Source organism: Vombatus ursinus, unplaced genomic scaffold (assembly GCF_900497805.2).
Source record: "Vombatus ursinus unplaced genomic scaffold, bare-nosed wombat genome assembly UNPS02014809.1, whole genome shotgun sequence".
NCBI lineage: Eukaryota > Metazoa > Chordata > Mammalia > Diprotodontia > Vombatidae > Vombatus > Vombatus ursinus.
In genome coordinates this window covers 16004201-16017056 of record NW_020954587.1, presented here as the reverse complement: position 1 = coordinate 16017056, position 12856 = coordinate 16004201, and the positions used below count along the sequence as shown (strand labels likewise).

Sequence of the window (12856 nt, the reverse complement as noted above, 5' to 3'; positions counted from 1 at the left end):
AAAGAAAGAAAGAAAGAAAGAAAGAAAGAAAGAAAGAAAGAAAGAAAAAAAGGTGATAAACAGAAAGAGGGAAAAAAAGAGAGAAAAAGAAAGAAGAAAAAAACTGAGGGTCAGAATAAGGTCATGTGGGTGCTGTCTTATTTTTCCTAGATATCAACTCCCCAATAATTGCAGTGGGGGCTTCCCACACAAATGCAGCATTCTCCATCATCATTCCTGGTTCCAGGAAACCACATGGAAACTCATTTGGGTTGGAGGAGATGGGGGATGGTGTAGGGAGGGAGGGAAGCTGCTTCTGCTAATAATAATATAACTTATTTGCAATGGGGGATGATGAAAAGTCCTCTAATTGGCCATTTAGTCTGAAGAGTTGATTTCTACTTGGATGCGCAAAAGGGTGCCACTGGTCTTTCCTCCTCTCTTTCTTTCCTGATGTAAAGCATGTGAACTCTTTTCAAGATACATTCCAAGAGCCAAGTGGTCTCTGTGTGGCCATCAGCAAATGGCTGCTTCTTCCACTTGTATGTTGTTTTTTTCCCATATATCTAAAGGTCCAGGTCTAACGGTCTAAAGGTCCAGAGTCCAGTGACAGAAGCAGTTGGTTCATTAGTGGCAGGAATGACCTGGTGGCAAAGGAATCAGATGCATCAGAGAGGGACAGCCATAAGAAAGAAAATGGACTGAAGCCTGGTTTGTTTTACCAGTAGATATGCCCCAGCAGTTGTTTAGAGAGTTCCAGCAAACTATTTTGTGTTCTGATATGCCTCAAATATCAGCCTCTCAGTTGACCATAACCATTGTTATAAGTTTTAATGTTTTAGTCATTGTACTAATATGTGTTGTGTTTTTTTTTTAATGCTCAGTACTACTCTTTGCGAAGAGGAAATTACCTATCCCATATGCAATTCATCAAGTGCCTTTCATTTCTTCCCCTTTTGGGAAATCTATAGATTTAGAACCTATAACTTTTATTATAATGAGTATCATACTGGAGACTTAAAGTGAGGGTTGTTTAATGAACCAGTGATTAAGACAAAAAGGTGCTCCCTCCCACCACAGGCCAGGCTCTCTGTACTCCTTAGAGCCCTCCTTAACAAAGTTGAACAATCACAATTTGGTTACTTTGTTGTGTGTAGATTGGACTATATGGCTGCTGAACCATACCTTCTGTCTCTTAGATTCGGTGATCTCTCTGATTCTAATGAATATTTTCCATCCAAATCAACAGACTAAGTAACACTGGGCAAGTTGTTGAAGTCACTATGTTATTTAAGGGAGAGGGGGAGATTTCCTGGCTTATTTTTACAGATCTGGGGCTATAGGGCATTTTCTAACTCTGTTCTGTTGTGGGTGCTTCACAATATAAAAAGAAGCCAATAAGAAAGGCACTGAGTGAATACAAAAGAAAATGTTATAATAGGCTTTTGTTAGTACTTGTATTTTCTTGTTGAAAAGCATAGCAAAGACCCTGAGGTGCTGAAGTGCAGACAGAAGTTTGATGTTATCTCACACCTAGAAATCTGGCTTTGAGTCCAGGGGCTGCCAGAATCCTGAACTATGGAGGACTGAGGCAATTGGTTGTGCTCAGTACAAATGGTGCTTTTGGTCTTTAGTAAACAGTGTTTGCCTCAGGGCTCAAATCCTTCAAAAGTTTGCCTAGGTAATTGTGTTACATTACTGTCTGGCATCTCATCATCAGTTTAAGCTGGAGGTTTAGACTGCCTAGTCCAGAAACATGTGAGGATGGAGAGAGAGAGCTTGTGTGCTTAATCCACTTGAAAAAAAATACAAGTGAAGCTAGCTCATTAGTTTAAGTGATGTTAGCAAAAAAAAAAAAATGTATGGCATTTTCCATAAAGGCTTTTAAAATGAGCATGTGGCAGGCACTTGGCAGGTTTAGACTCTAGGAAAGTGTGCTGCCCGTGTTAGCATGATCATTGTTTCTTGTTCCATAACCCTAACCTCCCCATCTCTGAAATCTTAACTGCAGACAAGCTATTTTTCTTCCATTCCACATCTGGCATAGATTTTTTCATGAATACAGAACAGCAGCAGGACCAAACCAAAAGCCATTTGGTATTTTGGGTTCTTTGTTTTGTTTCCTGGGTGTGGCACAAATATTGAAGCATTTCACTTTCTAATTAGTCCTACATATATAAGAATTATATGGAAGGAAGGAAACAAGTATTCTTATACTTGTACTATATGCCAGACACTGTGCTAATAGTTACAAATAGTAACTCATGTGATCCTTCCAACAGCCATGGGAGGTAGGTGCTACTATTATCTTCATTTTATAGCTGAGCTAACCGAGGTAGACAGGGGTTAAGTGACTTGCCCAGGGAAGCACACAGTGTCTAAGGCCAAATTTAAACTCAGGCCTTCCAGACTCCAGGCAAAGTGTTCTGACCACTGTATTACCTAGCTGATATGGATATGTATCTCACAAACAAGAAAAGCATCCCCCAGAAAAATCAAATCAAGTAAAGATTATGATCAACAAATTTTTTTTTCTAATTCGAATATATTAGATTGGCAAATTATTTTCTGAGAGGGAAATTTTCAAATTTTGATGTAATAGAAACTTGGACGTGACTAGATATTAGAAGATGTGGGTTCTGGTCCTCACATATTCTGTGCGATCTTGGACAATCCTCTTAACCTCTTTGTGTCTCAATTTCCTCATTTATACAATGAAGAGGTTGGGACAGCTGCGTGTTATAGCCCCATCTAGCTCTAGGATGCTATGAAAGAATCACAGTGGTCAAATTGTGAGGGATGCCAAGACACTGTGGATAAAGGAGACCCTACTACTTCCCATGTGGCAGTCCAGTCTCAAGTTCAAGAGCAGTATGTGCCTGTCACTCACATTAGGTTTGAGAGCCAAGCTCATTGTATCAGAACATGTTACTGTAAAAGAAGATCTGGTGCTGGAATGAAGTTTTTTTCCAATATTCATCACAATTATGGAATCAACCACTGAAACCATGAGAGAAAAACAAACTTCACATACGAGGTTTCCAGAAACTCCAGAAAATTGCAGACCCTGACATTCCATCAAACGTTATTCTCATTCTATGAGCCCTGTGCCTTGTGAAATTTCATAAAATCTATAAATAAATCTTAAAACAACTAGTAGTTGGCTCTTCTCTGATTCACTACAGGAACAGAAAAATTATATTCATTTCAGTATTGTGCTTTTTCTCACTGAGTTTTTCAAACTTCAGCTTTCTTTTCTATTTTTTTAGTGGTGCTTCCGTTTTGGTATGCACACCCAATGTTAACAACCCCATCTCCTAAATTAACCAGCCATTTAGAGAATCATCTACACTGAGACTGTTGTGAGCAAGATCCTTGGATTGTTTAAATGAATTAGAGTTTCCAATTAATAGGCACACATGCACAGATCTAGGGCAGCTAGATGGCACAGTGGATAGTGCACTGGGCTCAGGAAGACCCGAGTTCAAATGTGGCCTCAGACACTTACTAGCTATGTGACCCTGGGCAAGTCACTTAACCCAGTTTGCCTCAGTTTCCTAATTTGTAAAATGAGTTAGAGAAGGAAATGGCAAGCCACTCCAGTCCCTTTGCCAAGAAAACCCCAAATGGGGTCACAAAGAGTTGGGCAAAACTGAAACAAATGGATAACAATGCGCAGATCTGAGAGCTGACTTTTATCTCTAACAAACATTTTTATTAGGTGCCTGCTATATGCAAGGCACTATATTAGGCAAGAGATAAAATGACAGATAAAATAAGACCTGAAATAATCTCCACCCTCAAGAAGTTTACAGTCTATAGGGAAGATGAATACACATAATTTGAATACTTCTTTAAGTATTAATCTATAATTTCATGCCATTGAAAATCACAATCCTTAAATGGTCTTTGTGGGTTACTATGACCAAACAGTTGGTATACCTGGGCTGTATATTTAGAACTAGAGGACATCTAGTTCAACCTCTGTCCACCCAAGAGGAAACTGAAGCCTATGGATATGAAGTGATTTGTCCAAGGTCACACAGGTAAGTAATGACAGAGCCAGTTTTCAAACCCAGGCCCTCTGAAAAAGGATGAACCTTTCCCTACTTACCTACATTCCCTATTTATGTTGGTTTTTAGACAAAGGACAGTCTTTTTCTCATCCCATATTTGGAACATTTCCAGCTCGGAAGGACCTTCTAGAGCTTGAGCTCTGTCTGCTGCTATAGCTTTTGAGATCTGATGGTCTCCTTCATATCATAACAGGCAACAGAATAGGATGGTAGGGGAGAGGTTGATGGTGAGTCAGCTTGGGCTTTACCATTTATTTTGTGTTCTAGAAGGTTTTTCTTTCTCAAGTCAGTCCCACAACTGAGCAACAGTTATGTAGTTGTCTGCTGTGTCATATCTACTTTCAACTTTTTAAAAATCTCCTATCTTTTTTTAAGGATGAAACACTAAAAAACTGTCGCTCATATAAAAGAAGACCTTCCTTCACCTTGTAAATCAAACAAGACCCTGGAGGGAGGTTTCATCCTGCTAGGCTCAATATGGTATCATTTTTCTCAAGGTGACCTCATCTGTTGAAGTAGGAAGGTTGCATTTGATATGTCCTTTACTCTCTCTAAGTCAATAAAATGAAACAGGGTATCTTTAGATCATGAGAGGCCTGTTTATTAGCAAATATTTTAAACATATTTTTCCTCCTTTTATTAAAAACTGTGGTTTATGTTAGAGTTTAAAAGAAATCTGGAAGATTTCCCTTTGCCTTTCTAAATCACAGTTTGGATAGATACTCTGCCACACATGGAGATTACCCCTAGATGAATTTCACTTTGTTAGTTTATGTTCTTTGTTCTGAACACTAGGGATGAGCTTATGAAAGAGTAAATGGCTCTTATCTTCAAAGGCCTCTTTTGTACAGATAAAATGCCACTTTGGCAACCTATATTATTAATCTATTGCAATCCTGACGAGTTCTCATCAAGGTCAGTGTTACTGTGGTGTGCAGACTGACTGCAAACTCTAGCAAATGGACCTTTCTCCTGAAAATTTCAAATAAAGAAAGAGTGAAAATAGTTAAAGATCAGGAAACTCTAAGAAAAACAAAGAGAAGTAGGAAAGAACTAACTGGTAGGGTATGCCCTTATCTAATTGGACTGATGAAATCACAGCCTTCACAGGATGTATACATCTATAGAGATGGAGTACAGATTTTCCACTATAGCTCCCATTTTAAAGCACTTTTGTACTTTTTTTTCCCTTTTTCATAAAACCTTTCCTTACAACAATCCTGAGAGGAAAAGGCAGGCACTATTTTTTTGTTTACCATTTAATAAGTAAGAAAACAGAGAATGGAAGGTAAAATAACTTACTGTGAAGTGATTTGCCCAAGGTCACACACATAATTACTGGAAGAACCAGTTTTCAAGCCCAGGTCCTCTTGAATAATGATGAGCATCTCCTCATCACACAGCTAATATTTGGTGGTGGAGTGTGGATCTTCCAACCTAAATTCCATCACTCCTCCCCCATGAGGGCTTTCCTGTTCTCCATGTATATTAGGGCCTCCTGAAATCACTTTGTATTTACCTTGTATATCCTTATATTTACTAACATATATATGTACATATATATATACAGATAGGTAGATTGTTGCTCCTGATAGAATATAAGCCCCTTGTTTTATTATTCTTTTTGTCGTTTTACTTCCCAGGGCTTAGCACAGTGCCTGGTTGTTGTTTGTTATTGTTTGTTACAAGGTCATTTTCAGTGGGTGGAGGGAAGGGTAAATAAGGAAATGAGTGTGGTGTAAAATATGGAAGGCATTAAGAAAACTTTTCAAATATACTCCACTTGGTCAACAAGCATTTGTTAAGGGCCTACCATGTATTGCCCTAGCAACCCTATGCCCATAAACAGATTAGGTGTAAAGAAAGGTTCAAAGTCTAAGAGAAATTGTAGTGTCTGGAGAACAGAAATAAGTATTAATGTGCATTCAGATCTACTCAGTGGAATTAGTATTGTAAGTCCAAAGGTGCCAGAGCTTGGAAGGGCCTTTTAGAGATCTCCTAGGCTAGCCAACTTCTTGCTCTCAGGAAAGCAAGGTATCATTGTCTCCATTTCATAGATATGGCAGACCGTTCTACTAAAGAGGAAGGGACCCTCTGTTCTCAAAAACTATGCTAGCCAGAGAGCACAAAGTGTGCTTCCAAGCTAGAAATATGTTGAGCATGGGCCTAGAAATGGACTGTGATCTAAGGACCAGCCTAGCTAACTTTATTTATTTATCTATCTATCTATTTATTTATTTAGGCAAAGGGGTTAAGTGACTTGCCTAAGGTCACACAACTAGTAAGTATTATGTGTCTGAGGCCAGATTTGAACTCAGGTCCTCCTGAATCCAGGGCTGGTATTCTATCCACTGTGCCACCTAGCTGCCCTAAGCCTAGCTAACTTTAAAGAGGTATATTCACCACCAAAAGGTTGGATACCAGCTGATGATTTTTTGACCATATCAACTCATGAAAATTTGCTTTGCAAACTTTAACATTTTAGCTAGTAGTAGTCATAGTCATATTGGTAGTAATAGAGAAGGGAAGTGGTGGTGAAAAGGAATTCTCATGAATCTTTTGAAGTATTAAAAGAGAGATAAGACATCTTTGATCCAGAGAGTAAGTAAGAGACTTTTCCAAAATTGCACAGCTAAGTAATGGCAGAGAATGTAAGCTTCTTAAGGACAGGAATTTTTATTTCAGACATTGCATCCCCACTGTCTAACATAGTGACTCTCATGGAATAAGTAGTAAACAAATGCTTCTTCATTGATTGAGGGCCTAAAACTAAGGTCTTTTGACTTCTATAGTGCAGTGCTTTCCCTGACAAATGATGGAATTTCCAATGGCATTGTTATCTCCGTTTCTCAAAAAGTGTGTGTATGTGTGTGTGCGTGTGTGTGTGTGTGTGTGTGTGTGTGAGAGAGAGAGAGAGAGAGACAGAGAGAGAGAGAGAGAGAAGAGAAATTATCACCATATACCACAGGGAGGGAAAAAGAGTTGCAACAGAAATATGGATGTGTATATTCTACAGGAGATTCAGAAAGTTAAGATAGAATCTCTGATTTGATTAAATTCCCAAGAATCTATTGAAAGGGGTGCAGCTGTTCTTGTTGGAGGAAGCATTTTACTTCCCCCATTACGAATATTTCTTCAGGTTGGAGGCGTGGAGGTTCCTGGGTACATAACTGTTTAACTGTTACTACTCAGTATGACTCATATCTGAGAAGACAAAGAACAATACATCCTCAATTTGAAAAACTCAGCTTTCCCTCTTGTGTGTGTCACTGGCCCTGGGAGACTTTGTCGTTTGCACATAATACAGCCGTGTTCTTCAAAGCCACTGTGACGCCAGCCTTGAAGCAGAGTGCTTACTCAGTGGGAGAGATGGTTTATATTTCATCTGAGCAGCTTATGTGCTAACCTGCCAGAACAGCGCATATATTGATTGTGAAATCACGATTTTTTTACAGTCAAGTGCTCGTGGTCATTTGTAGTATCCAACACTGGCATCACATTGGAAATAACAAACTAGTGAAAGGAAGCCTAGTTCCCAGTACCTTCATTCTGCTTGGAATGGAATTCATCATGAAGGGATCCATGCCTGTTGACTCAAATAAGGTCCTTATGGACACCTTTTAAATTATTATTTTTTCACTGAGGGAGAGGTGGGATATAAATTTCAGCTGTCTTGGACACTACTCAGCACCAGAATAAATTGAAAGAGAGTTAAAACTCTTTCCTCCCCTTCTTCAGTTTACTTGAAATTGCTTTTGCAACTGGTGATTTTCTTTTCCTTTTAAAGAGTTTTTCATTGGATCTTATTAAAATGCCAGTCTTTAGAATTGCTGCCTAAACTAGGGTCTCTGGCTTGAAATCAAATAAGGATACATTAGTGTCCATGTCACATGGGAACAGAAGATGAGTCAAGCGCTTGAAACTACTCTGGGATTTTTCAAACAGTTCTAATGTTTCACAAAACCACAAAAGTGCTAAAGAGAAAACAAAGATGGGGGAGGCGTGAGGCCACTCCTGAAAGTGCTAGGGAGAGATCCCTGATGTGCAGTTTGCCCTGTCTGTGCAGTACCTGTAAGGTGAGTGCCAGTACTCTGTGCACCTTTTAAGGTCTTTGAATGTCATGCTGAATTGCAGAATTCTGGCAGAGAGTACTCTGAGTTTGAAGATGAAGCAGACTTCGAAGTGGTATATCCTTCACAGGGATGCCACCTGCAAAGATGGGGATAAGGCAGCAGGTTTTAGAAGCATTGTGATGTAGAACAAAAAGCATTGGGTCTGAAGGCAGGGCTGCTAGGATCAAGTCCCATTCAGAGGATCATAGGATTGAAAATTCGAAGGGATCATAGAGAATACGTAGTCCAACCCTTTATTTTACAGATGAAGGAAGTGAAATGACTTGAGCATGGTAGTAATTGGCAGATCTGGGACTGTCCATAGATCTTTAGACTCCAAATCCAAGACTCTGTCCATTACACACCTCACTGTAGTTCTGCCACTTTGAGGTATGTGATCTTAGGTATGTCACCTCACTTTTCTGAACTTCCAATTTCCTCATTTGTAAAAGAAAAAAAAATAGGGATGTTAATGCTTCACTGAGTACTTAGTAAAATAAACAAATTTACAAATGAGTAAATTATAATTATCACTATTTTCTTGTTGGGCTTAGGAATCTACACACCTACTTTGGAACCTTATGAATCCTATGGAAACCTCACACCATGTAGTGCTACTTTTATCTGTTTTCAATACTACAGAGTCCAGGAGGCAGATCTTGTATGGGGGATGGATACCACAGGCTCTGGGTTGAGAAGAACTGGGACCAGGCCCTTCCAGCTTTGTGTTCAAACCTGAGGGATCTCCTACTCTGTCACTGTCTTGGGTTATAGCAGCAGAACCTTCCATCCTAAGACTATTTAGGAGCAGGGGTAAGACTTCAACATTCACAGGCACACACATGCGCGCGCACACACATACACACACATATCCCTTTTTATAGACATAAAATCAATTTAAAATGAAGCCGGGGGTCAACCTTGAAGGGAGCAAGTCATAAAAGCGCATCCTGAGTTTTAATTAAGAAGTTTCCTTCCCCAAACTAGTATTTTTTTATAGGGCATGCTGGCTATGACCCCTTCCTTCTCTACTGCCATCTTTGTGGTGGGTGATTTACTCCCATTTCTTGTTCCATTGCATCAGTATTGGTTTGGCATATATTGGTTTGGCTCAAACAGCATAGACCAACTAACTAGATTTTTACTAGCCAAAAATAACTGAAAGAGATAGAATACAATACACTTTACTATTCTGTTTTTTTTTCCATTTAAATAATTTTCCCAATCAGGAGATTTTCTTTCTACCTCACCTATTTTTTTTAATTCCCTGCTTTGAATCTACTCTTAGTATCAAAGCTAATTTGTACAAAAGTGCTTAAGATTAGCTAGAAGCTTCTACCTCCATTTAAAACTGATTCTAAAAGCAGAAATTCATTTATCCTTACATTTTAAAACACATTTAAACAGAATAGTTTTTAGATGGAGATAAGTAGCAATTTCCTCACAAATTGCACTAATCAAACATCTTTGTGCAATTTGTGGCTCCATGTTTAGAAATTGTAAAAGATTCAGAGGAGAAACAGACTGAGGATCATATGTTTAGAATGAGAAGAAAACTTTAAGGGAAATGATCTGTTCATCCTGGGAAAGAAAGGCTTAGAGAGAACTTAATTGTCTTCAACTATGGAAAGACCTCTGAACTTCAGCTTTCTCACCTGTAAAATGAGGGGTATCTACCTGTCTTCCATTCAGCCATCATGTAGAAGAGGCCTTAGAATTTGTTTTATTTAGCCCCAGGAATAAAATTAATAGCAGAGGGTGGATGTTGCTGAGGCAGATCTAAGCTGCTACCATTGGAACTCTCCAGACGTGGAGTAGGATGCTGAAGACGCAGCGAGTTCCCTATGGGACTTGAAGTCTTTAAGCAAAGGTTGGTCAATCACCTGTTGCTAAAATTACAGAAAGCATTCTTGGCCAGGTCTAATTTATATTACATGAGCTTTAGGGTTGCTTCCCACTCTAAATCTTGTGATCCTTTAGGCATAGATGTAGAGAGGGATAACCCCACCCACTTTCCTTGAGTGATAATAGGAGTGTTTATAGGCTAATTTGGTAGATGTAGGCTTCTGGTCATTTTTTAGTGCCAACTGGCTGAGCTTTCCTATATCCAGTCTGCTTTCCTATACTGTGTCTTAGTCATTCTCCATTCTCTATTAGGGAGGGCTGCCTCAAAGTCTGATTCACCAATCATGTCATGCCATAGTGACAGTTTGACAACAGTTACTTAGAAGGGTATCATTACAATTTTAGTGTGTTCTCTAAGAGACACTGTTGGAAGCATGAATAGAAAAAAACATTGTCCTTGACATCAGAAAATCTCAGTTTGAGGCTTGATCTACTACTCCTTACTTAGAGTTTGATTTTCGGCAAAGCAGTTGACTTCTCCAGGCTGTCGCTCCTACTCTGTAGTTGAAGGGATAGTACTGATTGATCTTAAAGGACTTTCTAGCTCTGAAATCATGTGATTCTGAACAAGGAATTATGTCAAATAGTAATGAGAATAATATAATCAACACACTGTATTTTAACTATGACTAGTCCTCTAGAAGAGCACATTCATTGATTGACTACATGTATATGTATAGATATAGATTGGGGGATGGGGGTGGTATTTTGTTTTTTAGAACAAAAAACAGGCAGAGATAATAAGAACCAAAGAGATTAGTCATTCATTTCCCAGAAATGAAATATAATGGACATGGCTATGTGTGTGTATATATATGTATGTATGTGTGAATATATGTGTATATATAAATATAGATATAGATATATAGCTTCCTTAGATATTATATCCATCTGTACTGATCAGCATGCACATTGTAACATCTAGGGCAGGAGTGGGGACTGAATCCAAACTTCACAGAACTTTATCTCCTTAATAAAAGGATTTGTTCGGTAAAACTTGGACTCAGTCAAAGGGCCGCACTTGAGGACCTAGAGGGCCACATGTGGCCTTGAGGCCGCAGGTTCCCCATCCCCAAAGGGATTCTGCATTGTTAGACGAAACTGATTCTGAAGTGAGAGAATATAATCCAGTGTTATGTGTTTTTGTCAACCAGAGGAAAGCTACATTTCATGGTTAGTTGTCATTGAAAATCAATTCTGAATTTTTCTGGTTTTGGCCTCTGAGTAACAAATGGACTTCCTGATTCTTCTCACTATGAATTACTAAATAATATGATTTTCCCAGGTTCAGATATTCCTGGAATCTTAGAGTTGGAAAGGACCTAAGAGGCCATAATATCAAACCCATATCTGGACTTAAATCTCTACAATATACCTGACCAATGATCATCCTGCTTTTGAATACCTTTAGTTCAGGGAAGCCTGTTACCTCCTAAAGCAGTTCATCACAAATCCAGAGAGTTCTAACTGATAGGAAAGTTTTCCTTATATCAGACATGTGTAGAAATGATTGTGATTAATAACATTTTCCTTCAGAAAGATCTTTTCCCTTAAGTTTTTGAACACTTCTGAGACGTAATGAGTACCTCAGGTTTACGACTTGGCACCCTGGAATGTCAGGAGTTAGTTCTGTAGATTTAACAGATCCCTGGCATTGAACCAGAAGTATATTAGACAATGATAAGTTGCCTGAGATTTCTCAGTTTAGGGCACATATTCATAGAATTAAAAAAGTTTTATTGTTATCTTTTGGGATTTTTCCCACCCTAGTCACTCTATACGCCATGACCACATTAATAAAACCATCCTTTATTAAAAAAAAAGTCTTAAGCAAAACCTGATCACACAATGAATGACAATGTCTTGAATGAATTGAATGAATGACATGAAACATTCTACATCTTTAGTCCCATCCCCCTCGTATGACAAAAAAGAAGCATGTTTCAACATCTGTTCTCTAGTACAAAGACTGGTCATTCCATAGGATTGCTTTTTTCAACATCATTCTCTATGGATTGCTATTAATGTAGAGGAAAAGAGATTTGAGAATATGTGAGTGAAGGTGAGTGGAATTGGCCTTCCCAATAAGGTCACTAGAGATTTGGCTGGTCACTTATGGAAGAATCTTTAATCTTTATACATTTTTTGCAAGGGGAAAGGATATACAGAGTGAAAGAAAATCAATTGGATTGGAAGGCAGGAAGGGAAGTGGGGTGTTTTCCTCAGAAACTCTATATATAATGTAAAACTCTGTTTAGAATAAATGTTTATTGAATTGAATTGAACTTACTGGGCTAACATCATGGGAATTTGCTCTGCCAACTTCCTAGGAAAAGAGTCCAATACTGATGATGTTTGGAGGAGGAGGGGGCAAGGGGCAGGAAGAAAGTAGAGTATTTATGTGAATGGTTTATGCAGTGAGATTTTAATAGAGTAGAGAGAAATAAAGCATCACTGTTGAGGGGAGGGTATAAATTCATTCTCTGCCCCGTAGAGTCCAAATGAGAAAAAGGAAATGAAAATTTTGCAAATCACTCCTGTTTTATTTCTTTATTCTGGTAGCTGTTACCTTCAAACTTGCCATAACCCCTCCTCAGAAAATGAGAAGATGCTTTTTTAAGACTAATCCCAGACTACTCCTCTTTTACATAAGGTGGTATTTCCCCTGGGAACTGTCTGGAAGATCTTATGAGGAGGAACACTTTGCATTTATAGAGAGCCTTTCATCTGTAGATCTCAAAGTGGCTTTGCAAACATTAATTATTTCTCACACTTGTGAGGCAG

The 12856-nt window shown here is 38.6% G+C and overlaps 1 protein-coding gene across 4 annotated transcripts in view; it reads left to right on the top strand.

The window, feature by feature from the left end:
* The window catches only part of RUNX1 (runt related transcription factor 1), a 341271-nt gene that overhangs the window by 309099 nt on the left and 19316 nt on the right, over window positions 1-12856 (top strand). The gene's annotated exons all lie outside the window — the stretch shown is intronic.